Consider the following 22,538-nt stretch of genomic DNA (forward strand, 5'->3'; position numbering starts at 1 on the left):
AGCCCGGTCAATAGTTAGGGGTACGTGCTACCAAATTCTTTTTAATTCCTATGTATTCACAGGTGCAAATCCTCTTGGATTTGCACCTTGGTAATAGCACTACCACCCCAAATAATACCAAGGAGAACAATAAAGATAATATTTATTGAGAGCTTACTAAATGCCTGGAGTAAGTGTTGTAAGGATTTTCCCAGAGGGGGGGCGGGGGGGTTGACCCCGGCGGCGCCCCTGTTGGCTCCAGCCCTCCACACCGCCTCCCTGCTTGCCCTCTTGCCCCCTACTCTTCCGCAGGCAGCTGGAGAGACTGTTAATTTTTAAACGTAAATCAAATCAAATCACGTCACCCTTCGTCGTGCCTCGAATCAAATCTAATTCCTTAGCGACCCTACAATCCTCTACCGTTGGGTTTGTTGGACCGAGAATAGCTCAAGCGCAGTCCCCTACAAGGTAGACTGCTCCACCGCGGAGGGAGTGCCTTCCCGAGGGGCAGGGGCGGGGCTCCTCAAGCGGTGGGGTGGAGCCTCAGATCCGGTGTGAAGAGAGCCGGAGGGGTAGGTTTTCCGCGGAGGGTGAGCGAGGGGAGCAGGGCTAAAGCAAGGCCCGAGGACTCGGCACGCTCCTGCGGGCTCTGCGGAGCTACTGCCACCGAGGTGAGCATCTTACCCTGGGTTGGGGGGCGGGCCCTGCTAGCGAGGCCATCCTCCGCTCCTCGCGGAGGGTTGTTCCCACGGGACCCTACGCGGAGTCGCGGAGGTGGCGGCCTTGGGGAGCCAGCGGGAGAGGCTGGTGAAGGGGCCCGGCGGCCTGCCCCAGCCCTCCCTCAACTCCGCCTTCTCTCCCCTCCCCCAGGCCTTGGCCGGCGCCAGCTAAAAGCTAGCCGCATCTTCTGGGGCTGCGGGGCAGCGGCAGGCAGCGCGGCGGGAGAGCGGCTGACAGTGCTGACAGTGGGGATGCGAGGTACCGGCATTAGTCGTGGCCAAGTGGCCTTAGAGAGGGAGTAGAGGCTAGGCCTTCGGCGTTTCTCTCAGGTTCTCGGAAGGCGGCCTCAGGAGGGGGAAGGTGAGGGGCCGCCAGGCAGGCTTCGCGGTAACTACTAGGCTTTGTATATGTATATTTTGGTATCTAAATGGTACTACACACACACACACACACACACACACGCACAAACATTCATTTCGGGTAATTGCCTTTTAAAAACTTAATATGTCTTGTAGCTCTTCATATACCAGGGAATCTAAATTTATCTCATTTATAAACAGCTGCATTGTACGATTGTACTACAGTTTATTTAACCATTTCCGATTGATGTACATTATCTTGTTTCCCTTGGGGGGGGAGAAGGGCTATTACAAGCAATGCTATAATGAATGGGTTTGTATATATACGTTTCATGCACATGTATGAGTATTTCCGTAGGAGAAATTCTTAGAAGAGTAATCGCTACTCAAAGTGTATATGCATTTTGAATTTTGATACATTTGTCCAAATTGCCTTCCCAAAAGGCTATACTGATTTACACTCCCCAATGTTGTGCAATATTGCCCATTTTCCACAGTTATGCCAACATGGATTATTATCAATCTTTGTCATTTGGACTAATTTGAAGCGCAAAAAATGGTATGTCATTGTTTTCATTTGCATTTCTCTGATTACCAGTGAAATTGAACATATTTTTTATTTGTCCGATTACAAAAGTAAGTAGGCAAATATCTATAAGCAATAAGCATTTCAAAAATGTAATATTAATTACTCCATGCTCAGTAGCAAGAAAAATTAAAAAATACCTAGAAGTAAACTACAAAACTTTATTGAGGTATATAATAAAAGAATGTTTGCATACATGGAAAAGGAATATCACGCTTCTTGCTAAGAAGGCTCAATTTTGTAGTCCTGCCCATTTTTCCTATATTGATTTATACAATTGATGGAATTTCAATAAATATGCCAAGTTTTTGGAACTCAATACGATTCTAAAGTTCATCTAGAAAAAAGATGGCTAAGAATAACCGAGAAAATATTTTAAAAGATAAGTAAAGATGGGGCTATTTGTACTACCAGGTATTAAATATTGTACTCTAAGGAACAATATTTAAATTAGAATGGACAGAACAAAGCATTAGACTAGAAAAGCCCACAAATCGAGCCAGATTGGATCCAAGATTTATTGGAGAAACATTGTTGGCTAGACGTGGGAAAACTGCCATATTAAAAACTGCAAGCACGCACCCCCCCACCCCAGCTTGAATTTTCCTTTGAGGTCAGACTCCTTTGTTTGGCGAAAACCACTTTATTCAATCTTTTGGTTATGCCAAGGTAAAGGGTCAGGAGTTAAAAATTAGTGGCTTTAGAGCTAGAACTAACGATAAGAGCCCTTCGTTACATTAAGATGGATTCAGGTTAGCCTGCAGTGCGGCGAGGGAAGGAGTCAGGATATTATGTCTTAAAAAAATTTTCCCCCGATCTAATGGGCAAAAAGTGTTATGTCATTGTTTTCATTTGCATTTGTGAGCTTATTGTGAGACTGAACGTCTTTTATGTGTTAGTCCAGGATAATATGTGATTACTGGAGGCAGGTAACAATGGGAGACCCATTGCTTCTCTTCCAGAATGGAGTTTGGCTAATTGGTACAGATCTGTCCGGAAGCATGAGAATAAACAGGTTGACTTTTTAAATTTTCCTCAAGCACTAGGCTCTAGACACCTTAGATCGGGGGCGGAGGCAGTTTTCAGGACATGGCCGAGATTTGGCGCTGAGCTGTGTCATCGCGAGGTTTGGCAGCCAGCTCCGCAGTGGGTCGGAAACCTCGTGGTAGGCGAGATCCCTGCAGGACGGGAGGTTCCTCCCTTCCCCCCGAAAAACTCCCAGTCATTTTCATGAAGCCCCGCCTCTCTCCTTTTTAGGAGCATGCAATAGGTCTCGCGAGAGCTCGTGTTTCCTAAAGGCGAGGCGCGGGCCGTATCCTGCAGTGAATTCGAAGGTCTCGCAGAGACTAAAACGTAATATCGCGATAGTTCTGTCGGCGCATGCGGGAGCTGGCGGCGGCAGACTGACTCCGCCCCTCGGTGCTTCGTGAGGTTGTGCGTCATTTGCTTTTCGCTTCGCGTAGGGTGAGAGCGAAGCTGTAGCGACTTTGGCTTTGGTGGGAGGAGGGGTCTGGGAAGGGCTGGGCTCAGGCTTTTCCCGTCCGGTAAGAGATTCTCGCGGGATTGCGCGGAGGCGGCCGCGGTTCTGCTACGGACTGCAGCAGCCGCGGAGGCGGCAGTAGCCTCTTTGGGTCGTGCTGTTCTTACCTGGTGAGTTCTCGCGCGAGCGGGGCTACGTCCTCGTGGGATTCTTTCGCGGTGGCGGAGGTAGCTTGTGGGGTGGGGGGGGGGGGGGGGGCAGTGACTAGGGTCGGTCCGCCGCTGTTAAGATGGCGGCGGAAGCTGATGTCTGTCCGGCCAGGACCCGAGACTGAGGTGTTGGCTGTCCGGGTTTGTGACGCTTCCCGGGCAGCCGACGTTAAGGAGGTGACTGTCGGCGAAACACCGAGGTGCTAGTAAGCTGAACCTGGGGCAAAGACCAAGCTGTCTCTGTTCGAGGCGACACCATTTCCCGGGCCTCGGTCGCGTGTGGGCCCGCCTTTGCCCCCACCAATCGGTCAACGCCTCCGTTGTTGCCACTGCAGTGGGCGGGTTGGGAGGGTTGGGGGGGCAGGAGTCCTAGAGTTAGTTAAGGAGTGGGGTCGGGGGTTAGATTGGACAGTGGGGGAAAGGGAACCAACCTATGACGACTGGTTCCCTCCCCGCTACCTTTTTTTCAGGCCTGCCTCTGTTCTCCGCCCATTTAGCGGCCCAAATGAATCCCCTAGTTTTTCTTGAATTGAGGTGGGCTCTACTTTCTTAACTGGTTTGGTATTTGAACTAACGTTTAGGGGTCAAGCTTTAGTGTCTCTGACGTACTCCTCCTTTTTTCCCCCTAATTCTGTCCTCATCCACATGGATATTTGAGGTTCGTAAATTTAAGAGGGGTAATCAAAGCTTTCCCTGTCACCCCCTCCCCAGCCCCACTAAGGAAGAGCTTAGCCCAAGTCCCTTAGCCTGTCCTGTCACCCTCTTTCCCTTGGTCCCCTTGACGTAAGGCTTGAGTAGAGCCTTTCCCGTTCCGTGCATTTACTCCATCTTTGTGGCTAGAACTATACAGTAGCCTTCCGTTTCCTCAAGTCTTCATGCTTGTATGACCCTGATTCGAGTACAGGGCGGGTTTCTGAAACTTTGCAGACTGCTCAACCATTCTTAGATGGAACAATGAATGGGTTGGTGGCTGGATGATTGCAGATCTCTTGTTTTGGAGCTCTTAGCCTTCCCTTTCTCATAACGCCCCTATCCCCCCGCAAAAACCTAAAGAAAAGGCTGTAGAGGATAATCCTCCAGTAAACCAACTTTTGTCCTTTTCTGTCCCTTGACATCCCTCTTTGCAAGTTCTGGAACCGCCCCTTTTCCCTGCCTTCTTCTGAGTTGCTGAGTCTTCTTGGTCCGTGAACCTCTGTTTTTGCGCTAACCACCTTTTAACATGCTTCCCACTTAATTCTTTGATTCCCTACCTCCGTGTTCTTTTTTTCAAGAGCTGAATCCCCTAGAGAGAAGATATCCGCCTGTCAGTCTCCACTACATTTCCCTTCCATGTGATAGAAAGTAAAATAGCTTTGATTATCTTCTGACCCTCAATCATTGCCCTGTTCTACTTTCCTGTTCCCTTCCTCCGCTCCACCATTACTGTAAAGGATTCCCTATCGTTTCTTTTCTTTATAGATTACATGTTCAGTCAGTATTGTTTTCTGTTAGCCCCAATGTTGCCTAGATTGAGGAGACCTCAACATTCTCCGGTCAAGGGAGGCACCCTGGTATGGTGGAAATAACTGTGTGCTTTGGGTTCACATCGAACTTTGTGACCTTGAGCAAATTAGTTTTGTTCAGTTCATCTGTATAATAGGAATAGTGGTGCTCATAGTAGCTAGAATTAGTTTGTAAAGTGCCCAGCTTATGTTAGGCACACAATATATTGTGGTTACATTTTCTTGGTGGAAGAATAGGTTGGAAGATGGATCTGTTTCATATAGTAGTTTTATGACCTGGGGAAAAAAAATAAGAGATTTTTATTCCTCTAATTGTAAGTTTTTAGTATATTTCTAGGCCAGCGTGGTCGTTTTTGTAGTTTTTTTTTCCCCTCTTTTTCTCCAGTGGTTCATGATGTTTGATTGTGATTCCTACCTGTGTTAACCTACTAGTGTAGGAATTTTAGTGCAAAGTCACTATCTTGAAATGACAACTAGCCATAAAGGTTCCTATCAAGAACCACACCCAGGTGTGCTGCCTTTTAGAAGGGATGCCTCATCCCTTGCATACTCCTACCTTTCATTCAAAAAGAGTTTATTCTGTTATTCACTCAAAGATGAAATTTATTGTCATGCTTTTCACAGTAATCAAGGGAACTTCTACCAGCTAGTTTTCAAGTATTCATACTGCTTTTCCCTTGCCTCCTTTCTTTGGTTCCTCAGATCAGTGTGGTGATCTATTTGGCTATACCTGCACAGGGTAATTCCTAGCTGAGAGAATTTAGGAAAGTTGCTTGGAATACCAAGCTTCTTTCCCATAGCAAATTACTGTCAGTTCTTTAATACACTACCTCCTGTTGTGTTTTGCCATTTTATATTTCCTGGCATTCTTATTAAATTATTAATTAAATTCTTATTAAATTCTAAATTAAATTAAAGAAGTGAGTGTATTCAGTTTGAAAGTCTTACTGTTAATATATTGATTAGACCAATATGAAACTGAATACTTTTATCTATCACCTTGGCCAGGTGATGAGGTTTGAAATAGGAATATGATGGTGAAAAGTTTACCGAGGATTAAAGATTACCATGGGTAACCATCTGGTAATTATATGGACACTAATTTTGAGTGTTAGGGTTTGCTTTGTTCAGTTTAAAGTGCTTTGGAGGTAATAGGATTTCCCCCTTTTTCATTGGGAGGACAGAAGAGCACTTTCTGCTCTTGAGATACTGCCTTGGAGTTCTTTGCAAATGTCTAGCAATGAATCAGAAATTAACTAAACCTTAATTTGACTCTTGTCATTCAGAACTAGAATAAATCTGGGAATGATAATTTAGGTATGACCTAAAAGATTTAATTTATTCTAGGTAGATCTCTAAAAAGAGAGGAAAGAGTGGCAATACTAGTTAAAAGCTTTGTCTAAGGTTCAGTGGCAAAGTTCAGCCTGAGTTTCCCAGGTGTTTATCAGTTGTCTCCCAGTATGCCCAAAAAGTGTATGTGAAGGTGAAAAGTAGTTTCTGTATGTGCATTTTTTTCCACAAAAAAATAATAAATTTAGCGTTGCCTTAGTATCAATTTATAGTGAGGATGTAAAATTGTAATTACTATCCCCTATAATTTCATTGGGTTTGAGGATGGAGATGAGTTTTCAAAGGTGTTGCCTAGATGTCAGAATAGAATAATTGGTTTGGCTCTTGGTTCTGAATTCTTGTTGCTGTTTAAAGCAAGTCCTTAAAAATGCAAATTGATATGTAAGAGCTATTGCTTAAGAAATAACAACTGTGATCATGTTTGAACATTGATATAATGATTAACTCCCCCATACTCTAATAAATGTATCTCTCTCTCCCCCTACCCTTTTTTTTTTTTTTTGTAGGTCCTCCAATAGTCTGACCTGAGTGGGTTAGCACTCCGGAGGAACTAGCTGACCAACTTGGTCAGGAAGGTTCAGGAAACTGTTGGAGAAGTGTTGGGATTTCCCACCAGGATGAGCATGATTGGCTGTGATTTTAGGTTAGTTTTTGTAGATCTTTGGGTAGTATTTGTATTTTACTTCCTGGAATGGAGTTGGGGGTGGTATATGTATTTCCATTCTGTAAATGAGCTACTTTGATTTCTTCCATTGTTTGGATCTGATGTGGCACTGGCTGCTTCTTGTATTATTGTTTAAATGAATTCTGTCTGTACATGATTTTTAAATCACCCTAAGCACCATTCAAAAAATAAAATTGCAAGATATTATGTCTAATCCTTTTTCAGTTATGAAAAATGTCAGACATACACAAATCAGATAGTATAGTGATCTCCCTGTGTATCCATCACCATGTTTAACAGTTACCAACTTGTAGCCATTCTGCTTCATCTGTACTTCTACCTACTGTGCCCACCCATTTTTTTTTATTTTTTAATGTTTGCTGGTTGTTTTTTTTTTTTTAATATTTATTCATGAGAGACACAGAGAGACAGAGACACAGGCAGAGGGAGAAGCAGGCCCCATGCAGGGAACCCGACGTGGGACTTGATCCTGGGTCTCTAGGATCATGCCCTAGGCTGAAGGCGACGCTAAACCACTGAGCCACCCGGGCTGCCCCCCACCCGTTATTTTGAAATAAATCCCTACTGTCATATTTTTACTTGCCAAATACTTCTATGTCTGAAAGAAAAGGGCTTTTTAAACATAACTTCAAAACCACTATCACAACTCAAAAAATTAATAATGATTTTTGAAGATTCCAAATATGAAGCTAATATTCACATTTTACTTTGAGTTAAAGTCCAAAGAAAATCCATTTATCACAAAGGTGGATTGATATATATTTTTTAAATCTATTTTAATCTGCAGGTTCCCTCCCTTTTGTTTTTTTCTTGATTTATTTGTTGAAGAAATTGTTGTGTAACTTCCCTCGTATTTGGTGACTGTACCCCAGCAGTGGTATCTAACCCATTCTTACTAAGTTAAAGACCCTGGAGGACCCCCCCCCCTCCATTATAATGGAACAAAGGCAGTAATCTCCTGTATCCCAGTTGGAGTTGATACTGCTGGCCTAGGCACTATCCCAAAATAACTAGTCATGGATTCCCTTTTCTGTGGCAGAGTCTGATTTAATTGATACCTGACCTCAGTTTCATGTCTTGGCTCTGCTTACTGCTCCACATGAAAAGTAGGCCTCCTTATGGAAGAAGCTAATGTTTCCTAGATAATGACCTGAGTGTGCCTTTGGGATTTTTTATGGTTTCAATTTCCTTAGGTGGTTTAGTTATTTTTATACTATCTTACAATGTTGCTTTTTATTCTTTTGATGTTGGTATCAGCTGCTCTGACCCATAACTTCTAAGCTATTAAGACTTAGTGATGAGTTCTTCTGGCTATAATACAGTTTTTGAAATGGCAATACTAAACAATTTTTTTATTTTATTTTTTTTAATACTAAACAATTTTTGAGAGCTTCCACTTACATTCTAATTTTCAGCTATTAATATGCAACCATAGTTTTCCTTTTGTTATTTTTCATTTTATTTCTTTTGGAAATGATGATCCACAGCATAAAATCCTTTAAATATTTCATTTCTGTCCTTGTGCAGAATTGGTTATCTTGGGATCTATTGTATGTCCCTTCCATAGTCAAAACCTGGGAATGGATTTTGGACATCTAGATAGGCTCCAGCCAGCCTTTGACTTAAGCACAAATGTGAGCAGAGCAAGATCACTTGTGCCTACCTTTAAAATGAGGGTTATTCTGAGTTGAGGGGCAGAGAGGGTAGAGTTCATGAATGAACGTTTTTGAAGTATCTAGATGAAATATGATTTTGAATCACCAGTGCTATGGTTCATGAGTTCAGGCTTTTCAGTTCTTTGTTCATTAATGGAGAAATCAGATCACTAGTTGAAAAGTGACTATTTAGGGATGCCTGGGTGGCTCAGTGGTTGAGCAACTGCCTTCAATTCAGGGTATGATCCCAGAGATCGGGGATCAAGTCCCACATCAGGCTCCCTGCGAGGAACCTGCTTCTCCAACTCTGCCTATGTCTGCCTTCTCTCTCTCTCTCATGAATAAATACATAAAATATTTTTTTTAAAAAGGTGATTATTTAAAGAAGTGATTTCTTGGGAATTCCAGTGAAGTCCATTCAACAAAATATTTTGGGCATATTAGAAATAGTGGTTAGATATTTACTCCTGTCTTCAGTTTTCTGTAGTTATTAGGAAGTTTGAACAAAGTCACTTAAACCTTCTAATCCAGAGTTTTGAATCTGGGATAACTGGATTTTTGGAACAGTTTTATACAGTAGGCATTTCAATATTTGAATTGTTTCCGGAGTTTTTAACAGCTACAGGTTTATAATGGCAATGCTGTTGATTTTTTTCTCTTTTGTTGCATGTTTTCAACCATGGGTTCAAAGTATTATTGAAATGCCAGACTTGATTGCTTTGAAAATGTTTGCCCTTCATATCCTGAGTTACCTTTCCTACCGTTACGTTATGTTAAAATTTGATGTGTATCTGTAACCATATTAGGCTCCTTTACAATGATTGCACTATGTATAAGGTTGATAGTCGCAAATACTTGGGCTCTGGATGTTTTGCTGTATTGTTCTCTGACTTGTTTCCTCAATGACTGGGTATCAGATGTTTATATGTTAATGTCAGGGATAATTCAGCTCAGAAGATTCTTTGGAAGCCCTCTCATTTGATGTGTCATAGGGGTTAAGTTGCTAAAACTTGATGTACTTGTTAACCAGCTTGGTCTTCTGGTTATTGAAATGCTTTCAGATAGTGTGAAAGAGTGGCTCTCTCTGAGTAAAACAACTGTAGGTTTTGTTTGGGCCGTTCATACTGAGCATTTTCACATTTTAGTGCCCTTAAAAAGCGTTTCTTTTTTTAGGTTTTTAAAATGTTATTTGTCAGAGAGCACACAAGCAAGGAGAGTGGCAGGCAGAGGGAGAAGCAGGCTTCCCACTGAGCGAGGAGCCTGGTGCAGGACTCAGTCCCAGGACCCTGGAATCATGACCTGAGCTGAAGGCAGACACTTAAACGACTGAGCCACCCAGGCGTCCCTAGTGCCCTTAAAAAGTTCTTAATCATTTGGCTTTAAAAAATTACAGACATGGATTGATCTCAGAATGTGATTTTTCAAAAAGTTGGAATTTCTTTTAGCTTCGTATGAATATTAAATGGAGATCCATATTTCAGTCTGAATTACTAATTGGACTAGAGGAATGTGAAAGTTCTTTTTCAAGCCCTAGATTCTGATTGTATAGTGACTTAAAGGGACTAGGAGTAGGGAGATTCAAATATTATGGAATGACCTTTTATTTTTTTAAATAAATTTATTTTTTATTGGTGTTCAATTTGTCAACATACAGAATAACACCCAGTGCTCATCCCATCAAGTGCCCACCTCCATGCCTGCCACCCAGTCACCCCCCACCCACCTCCCCTTCCACCACCCCCAGTTCGTTTCCCAGAGTTAGGAGTCTTTCATGTTCTGTGGAATGACCTTTTAATATAATCATTTAGATTTTAAAGATTGGTAAATGTGAATGTACTGCCATGAATTCATGTACCATCTTTAGTATAACCCAGATTTTAAGTCCTTATAATTAGATACTTGAGATAATTGTTTTGGAAATGCTGGGATATAGTATTTGGTAGCTGCTTATGTTTTGGAATGCTTTTGGAAGATTGCTTTTTTAATGATAACATTATTTGCTGTAATTATTTTATTATTTGCCTCTGTGTATTAGACCTATTTCTCCTTGTCTTTGCATTTTTTTCTTCCACTAATTCTTTATTATTGCATTCTGCCAATTGAGTTCTTACAAGTGGGAAGATCTTTCAGCATAGTGATTAAGAACATGGACTCTGGAGCCAGGCTCCTTAGGTTCAAGTTTTTACCAGTTATCATCTTGTGCAAATTATTTAACCTCTGTGCCACAGTTCTTAATCTGTAAAATGCTAATAGTGTTACCTGTGTCATAGGGTTTTGGAGAAGTTTAACTGAGTTAATGCATATAAAGTGCTTAGAACAGTAGCTCTGAAACTTTAGGGAACATCAAAATCACCTAGAGGGCTTGCTGAAGCTGGGCTCCAACCCAGAGGTTCTGATCCTGTAGATCTGGAAGGGACCCGAGAATTTGCATTTCCAGCAAGTTTCTAGGAGATGCTGATGTTGATGGTCAGGGAATCAGTTGGAATAGAACAATGCTTGGCAGAGTGTTAACTGCTTTTTTTCTGGACTGATTTCTCAGTCCCTGAGTAAAACACTTCACTTTCCAGTGCTGTTTAGTACTGCTGTGAGCTAGAAGCCGTTTTGAAATCCTTTGTTGCAGTGGTTCTTAAAATGTGGTCCCCAGATTAACGGCAGCAACAGCCTCTGGGAACTTGTCAGAAATGCAAATTCTTGGGCTCCACCCCAGTCTTTATTTTAAAAGTGTGTCTTGGTTTAACTGGGGTGTCTTAGACTTTACAGAGTTTTATTGAGATAGTCCCATAGCATACAACTCATCCACTTAAAGCATACAGTGGTTTTTAGTGTTCACAGTCATACACATCAATTTTAAAACATTTTCATCACCCAAGTAACTCATTAGTAGCGACTCCCTTTCTCCCAACCACCCCAGCCTGTGGTAACCACTAATTACGTTCTGATTTGCCTAGTCTGGGCATTTCATACAAATAGAATCATATCATACATAAGCAACTTTAATGTGATTAAAGTGCTTCCTTTTTATTGTAACAAATAGAATACAGGTAGGGAAAACCACCCCAAAACAAATCTACAGTTTAATAAATTATTTTAAGGCAAACACTTTTGTAACTCAAGAAATGAACTTTACCTGTTATCCTAGAAGTCCTTCCATTGGCCATCCCTGTCACAGCATCCTCTGTCTCCAGAAGGTATCAACTCCTCTGACTTTATAGTGATCACTTGGATTCTGTTCTGGTTTTATCATCCAAGTGTGCATCCTTGGACAGTATAATTTGTTTTGTCCACTTTTTGAAACTTGATGTATTTTAAATACCTGTAGCTTCCCTTTCTTTCTTTTTCTTATACTATATCTGTTGAATAACTCAGGCCATTTGACCTGTGGAGTTTCCCACAGACTGAATTTTGCTTATTGCATACTCAGTACTGTTCTCAACATGTTCCTCCATCCTTTATGTTTCCTGCAAATTGATAGTGGATCCAGAGGCTTTTATAAATTCAGGTTCATTTCCTTTGGCAAGAATATTGGTGGTGGTGTGTTTATTCACAACACTCATTAAGTTGTAATGATGTCTTGTGGTTTTTTTTTTTTTTTTGTATTAACAGCCATTTCTGCCTAAAGCCTAGATCGATTAGTTCATTGGTAATGTCAAAATGATAATGTTCTAACGCTGTCATTTTGTTTTCGTACATTAGGTGGAATAATTTTACAAGTTTACTCAGTGATAACAGTTTGTATGAGAAGGGTAGGATAATTGCTGAATTAAAAAATATTTAAAAAAAATTTTTTTTTTAATTTATGATAGTCACATAGAGAGAGGGAGAGGCAGAGACACAGGCAGAGGGAGAAGCAGGCTCCATGCACCGGGAGCCCGACATGGGATTCGATCCCGGGTCTCCAGGATCGCGCCCTGGGTCAAAGGCAGGCGCCAAACCACTGCGCCACCCAGGGATCCCCTAAAAAATATTTTTTTTCTGGGCACTTAATAGTTCTGTCACTTTGAGCAAATTAATTTATCACTTGCCTCATCTGGAGAAAATAACTTTATTGTGGGATTATTGGGATTAAATGGGGAAATGTAGGTTGTTAGTACATTCCACGTGGTCAGCAGATGGTCATTTCTTTAACATACTATTTCACTTAACCCCTCCAACAGCTCAGGGATGGGCAGTCGCAGTGGTCAAGTGATGGCCAGTTAGCAAAGCCTGTCTGGACCCTTCAGGTCTGTGTTGGATCACCAGTGGTGGGGAGGAAAGGGGTTTGTACTTTGGTCATTTGGGGGCTGACTCTGGCCGGTGAAAACTGAGTGTTCCACCAGAGTAGTTTCTTACTTTGCCAAGAGGTAGGAGTCACATTCACACCCTCTGAAGAGTCTTACCCATTTCTGTGGTTGCCTTGATCTCCCTACAGCTACATAGCCCCCTACTGTTCAGCTTTGTTCTGTTCAAGGTTCTGCTGTAACCTTAGTAACCTTAACCCATAATGAGTCTTCCTCATGGTCATCAGTATCACCACTATTAACATACTTGAGTAGCACCGTATATAGCAGATTAGAAAAGAGGTAAATATTATCCATCACTTTTAACATTTTATTACTGAAGTATAGTGCATGGCACATAGTGCTCAATAAATTTGAGGCCATTATTTTGAAAATTATATTTTTTCCCCTCACATCTTAACCTCTTTTTAGTTCAGTAACCATTTACTGGTGTTTTTAAGTACAAGGAGCTAGGGACAAAATGAATGAGAGTTGGTCTCTTCACTTAAGAAACTCAGTCCATTTAAGGACTGAGATAATGTTTAAAGTTCCTTATTAATTAGCCTTTTCTTTTATGTTGTCATTTTCCCCCTGCTTTGTCCATGTGTGATATAACCTGTTTTTCAAGGCTCTCCTTAGCTCTGTATCCCTCGTCTTTGAGACTGATACTCTGTGAGAAAGCCTGCAGTTGTCTTCTATGAATACAGGGCAGTAGCAAGAAAAACCTTTGGGCCAAGATTGGATTTCAAAGTGGCACATGTGGTTGACACTACAGTATCAGCTTATGGACCTATAACTGGTTTCCAGTCTCTATCCTATTGCTTTAACTGTCTTCCTTCTGCCCCCCCCCCCCATCATTCCCAAGATGTTTGTTATATAAAGGTAGAGGCTCCTATACCTAATTATTGATCTATAAAGTATGTAAAGAGACAGCTGTGCTTCATAAAATTTAGGGTTTGACTGTGCCTCAGGTTTCATTCTCACCTATCGATTGGTAATCAAAAAGCCTACTTCATAAGTTGCTGTGAGCATTAAAGTGAGATGATGTGTGATTTAAAATGTTTAAATTATACAGTATACTACAAAGATAAGGCCATTGTAACTTATGTAAATTAAATACTTAATAGCTATATTACTTGGGGCAAATTACTTCACTGAGCCAGTTTCCTCATCCTTTTAATGAGGATGAGATATCTCATTCTCTGAACAAATATTTGAGGACATAATAATGTCAGATGATGGAAATTCAATGATAAGCAACTAGAGAGTGGTCTACTAGGAGAGGGAGACTTGTAAATCACAGAGGGATCAGTACAATGACAGTGAACAAAATGTGCTATAGAAGTTTATAGGAGGGCATCAGAGAATGTCACATAGAATTTTGTTAGGGTTAAACAAGGGACACGATGAACTAGAAAAATGCTTTACAAAAATGAAGTTAGTTAAATGTATCCCAAATGAATGAATAGCCTCAACCAGTATTTAATTTCTTAACAAGACTTGAAACTAGAAACTAGAAACAGACTTTCTTAACAGAAACTAGAAAATTATAAAAGTGGGTAAAAAAAATCCTTTTAGATATAAGTAGTACTTTCCAGCTTTAAGCTGGATTTCATAAGCTCCACTAGGGTGTTATATGCTCCTATAATAGGATATCCTGAAAGTACTACTTATATCTAAAAGGATTTTTTTTACCCACTTTTATAATTTTCTAGTTTCTGTTACTGAATTAATTTAGGAAAAACTAGAAAATGTGTTCTTATTTTGGAAAAAGATTCCTACTCCCACAAAAATATTCAGTCATCATTAACATTTTGGTTGGTATGCTCCCATCTTAATGATAAGAGTAACGTTTTAAAAATAAGAGCCGTAGAAAATTAGGGACAGGCTTTTCCCAGAATAGGAACTAAAACTGTCTGGTAACAAGAAAAGATACTCAAACTAAATACCAGAAATGCAAATTAAAATGAGATTTTTTTTAACCATTAGATTGGCAAAAAATAATTAAGTAATATCAAGTCATGGCAAAAATACAAGAAGAAGAGTATGGTCTTAGATACTGCCCACAAGTGGTATAAGTTATAGCTATTTATGTGGAGATTATTTTGGCAAGCTGCAAGATAGTATGTACTCTATGGTGCTATTTATATATTTTTAAGAGCTAAACTGATTATTTGGAAGGAGTGGTTAAGGTAAGGAACTTCAGCTCTTTCTGTAATTGCATTTCTTTTTCTGAGAAACTTAAAATACACTGAAGAATACAGAGAATAATGTAACAAAAACCCTTTCCCTACCCCTACCCTTGAACTGATCATCTTTAACATTTATTTTTGCCTCATCTTTTATTGGGGAGGTGTGACATGAAGGGTAATACTTAAGTACTTTAACTCAATAATCTCCTCCCCACTGTGATCTTTACCATGAATTGTTTAAATTGTTATACTGTGCGAATGGTATAAATTATTCTTGTAAGTAGAAATTTTAAAACTATGTGATGTTCACACAATTTATTAGTTGTGTAATATTGCTTGCATTATTTAGTCTTTGTTCATTTTATTGTAGTTTTTGGTTGAAAATGCTTTCCTGACTTTATTTTTAAGTAATGGTCCTCATGTCCTCATGATTATAGTGGTATATATGGTTTATTGTTGAAAATATACACGTAAGCACAGAAATCTGCCATTCAGATAAATACTATTAGTATGCTGGTACACAATATATTCTTGCAAGGGTTTTCTTTATGCTTGTGTAGCAAAAGCACACTTTTCCCCCAAAACTTTACTCTTTAAAAATGTAATTCATAACTTTGCCTCCAACTTTTTATTGTGAAAATTTTCAAACATAAAAATGCTGAAAGAATAGCATATTGAGCATCTGTATATCACCAGCTATATCTAACAATAGTTAAAATTTGCCATATTTAATTTATATGTATGTACATGTGTCTTTAATTTTTCTGTAGCATATGAAGTGAGAGCGACAGTTCATCCTTAAATGTTTTAGCAGGCATGTCTTAATAAGGACCTACAATATATACAATACCTTTTATCACACCTAGGAAATTTGTTCTTTTTCTTAATATTATCTAATATCCAGTCCATATTCACATTTCCTTAATTGTCTTTTTTAAAGCTGTTTGTCCAAATCAATATAGAAATGGTTTTTTTTTATTGGAGTTCAGTTTGCCAACATATACCATAACACCCAGTGCTCATCCTGTCAAGTGCCCCCCTCAGGGCCCATCACCCAGTCACCCCATCCCCCGCCCACCTCCCTTTCCACTACCCCTTGTTCATTTCCCAGAGTTAGGTGTCTCTTGTCTTCTGTCACCCTAACTGATATTTTCACTCATTTTCTCTCCTTTCCCCTGTATTCCCTTTCACTGTTATATTCCCCAAATGAATGAGACCATATAATGTTTGTCCTTCTCCAGTTGACTTACTTCACTCAGCATAATACCCTCCAATTCCCTCCACGTCGAAGCAATGGTGGGTATCTGTCGTTTCTAATGGCTGAGTAATATTCCATTGTATACATAGACCACATCTTCTTTATCCATTCATCTTTCGATGGACACCAAGGCTCCTTCCACAGTTTGGCTATTGTGGACATTGCTGCTAGAAACATCGGGGTGCAGGTGTCCTGGCGTTTCACTGCATCTGTATCTTTGGGGTAAATCCCCAGCAGTGCAATTGCTGGGTCGTAGGGCAGGTCTATTTTTAACTCTTTGAGGAACCTCCACACAGTTTTCCAGAGTGGCTGCACCAGTTCACATTCCCACCAGCAGTGCAAGAGGGTTCCCCTTTCTCCACATCCTCTCCAACATTTGTTGTTTCCTGTCTTGTTAATTTTCCCCATTCTCACTGGTGTGAGGTGGTATCTCATTGTGGTTTGGATTTGTATTTCCCTGATGGCAAGTGATGCGGAGCATTTTCTCATGTGCTTGTTGGCCATGTCTGTGTCTTCCTCTGTGAGATTTCTGTTCATGTCTTTTGCCCATTTCATGATTGGATTGTTTGTTTCTTTGCTGTTGAGTTTAATACGTTCTTTATAGGTCTTGGATACTAGCCCTTTTTCTTTTTTTTATTTTTATTTTTATTTATTTATGATAGTCACACAGAGAGAGAGAGAGAGGCAGAGACACAGGCAGAGGGAGAAGCAGGCTCCATGCACCGGGAGCCCGATTGGGTCTCCAGGATCGCGCCCTGGGCCAAAGGCAGGCGCCAAACCGCTGCGCCACCCAGGGATCCCACTAGCCCTTTTTCTGATAGGTCATTTGCAGATATCTTCTCCCATTCTGCAGGTTGTCTTTTAGTTTTGTTGACTGTTTCTTTTGCTGTGCAGAAGCTTTTTATCTTGATTAAGTCCCGATAGTTCATTTTTGCTTTTGTTTCTCTTGCCTTCATAGATGTATCTTGCAAGGAGTTGCTATGGCCAAGTTCAAAAAAGGTGTTGCCTGTGTTCTCCTCTAGGATTTTGATGGAATCTTGTCTCACATTTAGATCTTTCCTCCATTTTGAGTTTATCTTTGTGTATGGTGTAAGAGAATGGTGTAGTTTTTGCTGTTCCCACTTAGTATATTAATCTCTGTTCCTTGTCATAATGTAATATGACAGTGCTTTTAATGGCTACATTATGTTCTATTGTATAGAATATATAATAATTGATCAACTAAGTCCTATTGTTCAAACCTTAAAGTCCTCGTTTTCCATGATCTTTAAACAATGCTTCTTAGCACACAGTAGACCATTTGGTGAACAGGTGTTGAATAAAGGAAAGAAGCTTAAGAACATCTGAATGAGAAGTCTTTGTGACATTATGTTTACTTAAGAAATTTCTAGAACTGGAATGCAAAAATATAAAGGGCTTTTGGGGGATCCCTGGGTGGCACAGCGGTTTGGCGCCTGCCTTTGGACCAGGGCGCGATCCTGGAGACCCGGGATCGAATCCCACGTCGGGCTCCCGGTGCATGGAGCCTGCTTCTCCCTCTGCCTATGTCTCTGCCTCTCTCTCTCTCTCTCTATCATAAATAAATAAAAATTAAAAAAAAAAAAAAAAAAAAATAAAGGGCTTTTGGTACTTACTAAATTGCTCTTTAGAAAGACTATCCTGCATTATTCACTGTGTTTAGTATATAATGCTTGTTGACTTAGAGTATGACAGCACCTCAGGCTAAGCCTTGATACATTAGTATTAGAGAAGAGCATAAATCAAGATAGAATCCAGTATCATTTCTATAGGTGACTCTCTCCTTACATCTATACCTACTGCCATAATTTGTAGGAGCTAGCTTGACTCCTCCACCCTAGAGTGCCTTATAATCTTTTGACCTAATCTGGGGCTCCATTTCCCTGCTCCTCAAATTTTCTTAACTGTCTTGGCAAGGCCATCCTTAAGAGGAAGTATAGTCTGGAGGGATGCAGATATCACTTGAAGACAACCTTTTACATAGAGCATTTTTTATTTTTGCTTTTTAAAAGTAAAGGCAGGCTGCTTGCATAGTTAATTCAAATCTCTACCTCTAGCAAAGCAAATTACCAGTGGATTTAAAATGGTTGTTTTTTTCTGTGTCCAATGTAAGAGCTGAATAAGAGCCTATATTTGATATTATCCATATCAAACTCTTTATTTTATAGGCCCAGATTAGGGGAAGTGATTTGTCCAAGATAACAAATGTTGCTGGTTAGTGGTGGAGTTGGGCATTGAACCCAGGTTAATCTAGTCCAGTATTTTTTCACTGTGCTATATCTTTTCTTAAAACTGAACTTAATCTGTTTCTAAATGTGCCAGGAGATGTCATCCATAGAAGTATAGAATAAGTGACCCCATCCTATAAGAAAGTTACCCCCAAAAAATGGGGAGTAGAGAGGTAAATGAGAAAAAGTCCAAAAACTCAGTTTCTTTGAAAGCCCTTTTGACTGTAGGTGTTATTTTTCAACACGGGGTCAATTTTGAGCTCTTTCAGGAGACATTTCTATGTGTTTTCATGCATATGCATGTTCATGGATGCCATAAGCCTGTAGGTAAGTCTGAATTTCCTCTTTGTAAAACTTTCAAGTTAGTCTTTTTTCCCCCTAAGCCTATCTATTTATATTTATTCCTTTTCAATTGTTTTATTTATTTTTTATTTTTTTAAAGATTTTGTTTGTTTATTCATAGAGACACAGAAAGAGAGAGGCAGAGACACAGGCAGAGGGAGAAGCAGGCTCCATGCAGGAAGCCTGACATGGGACTCGATCCTGGGTCTCCAGGATTACACCCCAGGCTGCAGGCAGTACTAAACCGCTGTGACACCGGGGCTGCCCTTCAATTGTTTTAAATTATAGAAGTGTTTGCTGTTAAAACACAAAGATTCAAACAAACATTTTAGGTAAAGATTAGTGTCCCCCCCCCAAATAATAGTCTTGTTTTATTCATACCACACTTCAAAAATCTGTTGACAATTGGTATATATTCTTTTATACCTTTTAGCATTCACATACCGTGCTTATCCATTTGTGTGCTGTGTATATCTTTATTTTTTTTAAGATTTTATTTATTTATTCATAAGAGACACACAGAGAGGCAGAGGGAGAAGCCGTCGTCTTGCGGGGAGCCAGATGTGGGACTCAATCCCAGGATCCTGGGATCACGACCTGGGCTGAAGGTAGATGCTCAACCACTGAGACACCCAGGTGCCCCTGTATATTTTATATGTTAAAACATATAGCTCAACTCTATCCTTTTGAATGATTGCATAGCATTTCAAAGGATGGACCTACTATAATTTAATCATTCCCTATTGTCGAGCCAAAGTAGAATTCATTCTGGGTCATAAGTGGTACCATTTAAATTTTTAAATAATTTCTTTTTTTTTTAATTTTTATTTATTTATGATAGTCACACACACAGAGAGAGAGACAGACAGAGACACAGGCAGAAGGAGAAGCAGGCTCCATGCACCGGGAGCCCGACGTGGGATTCGATCCCGGGTCTCCAGGATCGCGCCCTGGGCCAAAGGCAGGCGCCAAACCGCTGCGCCACCCAGGGATCCCCCATTTAAATTTTTAATAGGTAGTGCCAAAATGACTTCCTGAAAGGCTATATTGAATTGCTGTTCCCACCAGCAGTGTCTGTCAGTACCCTTTTCTCTCCACCTGTATCTGCCAAAACAAGATAATTGTTGATCTTTTTAATTTTAACCTGTCTTTTGAATGAGACATAACATCTCTGGGTGCCTGGATGGCTCAGCGATTGAGCATCTGCCTTCTGCTCGGGGTGTGATCCCGGAGTTGGGGATCGAGCCCCACATCGGGCTCCCTGCATGGAGCCTGCTTCTCCCTCTGCCTGTGTCTCTGCCCCTCTCTGTGTGTCTCATGAATAAATAAACAAAATCTTTTTTATTTATTTTATTTATTTTAAATCCTTTTTAAAAAATAACATCTCCTTGGTTTGATTAGAATTTTTATAATTATTAGGATGAGCAAATGTATCCTCTGCAAATTGCAGGTTTGTGGTCTTTTACTTGGTTTTCTATCTGATTATTTGTCTTACTGAGTTTTGGGAGTTGTTTGTATATTAGAAATACCAACTGTTTTTGTATCCTCTTGTAAATATTTTCTGTGTTTATGGTTTGGAATTTTTGCATAGTCAAATCTGCCCTTTTTTTCTTCCTTTACGGTTTCTAGGTTGTGATTTCTTTTTGGAAGATCTTTTCTTTGCCAAGATTACAAGAGTATTTATCTGCATTATCTTCTGAATAATTTTACAGTTTAGCTTTTTATGTTTAAGTAATGGTGTAAAGTAGGTGTGTGCTTTTATTTTTGTTAACCAGCAGTTATGGTTAACCAGCAGTTCCTGTTTTATCTTGGGAAAGAGTATTTGATTTTTATGTATATATGTTCAGCTTAAAACTGAATTATTTGGAAAAATGTAGTTTGTTAAAACAAAAAAAATTGGAATTTGTGCGAAGTAGAAAAACAGCTTGGTTACTTTTTGGTCTTTAAGTTTTGAGAATGATTCAAATCGTTCATGTTTAATACTTAGCATTTGTCTTGAACTGAAGATGAAGTATTACAGGTTTTAAGAGATTTTAGTTATTTTTTATAAAGATTTAATTTATTTATTTATGGGAGACTCAGAGAGGCAGAGACATAGACCCGGGAGTAGCAGATTCCCTGCAGGGAGCCCAAAGCGGGACTCCATCCCAGGACCCTGGGATCATGACCTGGAGCCAAAGGCAGACGTTGAACCACTGAGCCACCCAGGTGCTTCCAAGATTTTAGTTATTTCATTTTCATTTTATATGTCTGAGGCTCAGATTGTCCTAATGTCACAAAGTCAGTTGGTAGCAGGGAACTAGATTACCTTTGCATACTATTCTTCCATTCTCAGCAAACATCTTTCATGTTACAGATATAAATGTTTTAAAGCAGCAGATTGTTCACATTGTTCGGTTTATTTAAAGAACATCGGAAATGAGTATGTGCCAGGCTGTGTGTGGTGCTGTTAAATTTACTCAAACAGCCAGTTTTGTCTATGTGTTGGGACATAATTTTTTTTCTAAAAGTATTGTTTTAAAGTTTTCTTGTCAATGAATTGATTTTAGCTTCATAATCTGAAGTTTGAGTTACTTTGTATTGAGTTTGCTGCCATTGGTAATTGCTCCAATTATTGTTCTCTTAAATCATACAGAAAAATCTTAGTCTCTCTTCATTCCAAGTTCATTTGAACCAGCTCAAAATAGTTGAGATACACTTAACATCTCTGATTCTTAAGTTGCATGGCCCAGACAGTAGTTAGACTATTTAACCTTTGGAGAACTATAACTAACTTGAGAATGAGACCCAGAGCTGCCCAGTCTCATCATCAAAGTTGAGTTTAACTTTTTGGTTCATTTAGTACTTAAAGGTAACAGTCTATATTTTATATTCTTTCATATGCAGATAACATGTAGACAGTTTGAAAAAACTAGCTCTTTTTTGCTGTGTGTGTGTGTGTGTGTGTGTGTGTTTGTAATAACCAGCAAAAGATTGTTTCCCTTAGACTAATCTGGAGCTTAAAGAAATAGAACAAATAATAATATAGCTTTCTCTTTGCCAGATACAATCCCTTGAAATGGACTGTGTTGTTAATTTTAAATATAGAGGTTACTGACACCGAGAGGTATAGTAACTTGTCTAAGATCATACAGCTAATAAATGGAATTTAAGCCCATTTCTGTCCAACTCCCAGGCCTTTTCACTATGCTGTTGTCCTCTACTTCATTTTGACTTTTTTTCCAGTTGTTATTCCTTAATCTGTCTTTAAATTTAAATAATCCACAATGTAAGTTAGCAAGTAAATACATTACTGAGGTTTCTCATCCTCTTTCCATACAGATATATCTTTTGTCAGAATATTTTAAAGCATTAAAACATAGCTTTTGTTTAGAAATATACTTAATCTAGTCTTTTTTTAGGTTTGTGCCCTTTCTACCTTTCTTCAGGATACATGACTAGAGGATTTTATCCAGGAATACAGAATTCCCTCTTACACAGAGGAGGTTTAATCTTGAGATGCTGCATATTTGTTTTTAAACCCAGGCATATTAGACAATTTGGTGCTGAATAATGCAAAAGGATTGGAATTGTTTCTTTGGTTTCCTGTACTGTTTTATTGTATGTGACAGTAGCCTATCATGTGGCTTTAGGGGAAATACCATATGCCTGTGTTTCATAAGTGAAAGTGAAAACATTGTAATCACTAAGCTGACAGTGTCTTGGAGATCTTTCAGTGG

General features: G+C 39.7%; 1 protein-coding gene across 18 annotated transcripts in view; it reads left to right on the forward strand.

Moving 5' to 3' along the window:
• Positions 1–513: 513 nt before the first annotated feature.
• The window catches only part of HUWE1 (HECT, UBA and WWE domain containing E3 ubiquitin protein ligase 1), a 174,833-nt gene continuing 152,808 nt past the window's right edge, over positions 514–22,538 (forward strand). For 13 of the 18 annotated variants that reach the window (XM_072816171.1, XM_072816186.1, XM_072816179.1 and 10 more), the window contains exons 1-2: positions 3,050–3,294; positions 6,692–6,828. The gene's annotated coding sequence lies outside the window, so the exon portion shown is untranslated. Of the gene's footprint in view, positions 651–849; positions 1,060–2,970; positions 3,295–6,691; positions 6,829–22,538 lie in introns of those variants that run through there. The other 5 variants (XM_072816172.1, XM_072816177.1, XM_072816175.1 and 2 more) reach the window with 5 other exon arrangements.

This window comes from Canis lupus, chromosome X, assembly GCF_048164855.1.
Source record: "Canis lupus baileyi chromosome X, mCanLup2.hap1, whole genome shotgun sequence".
NCBI lineage: Eukaryota > Metazoa > Chordata > Mammalia > Carnivora > Canidae > Canis > Canis lupus.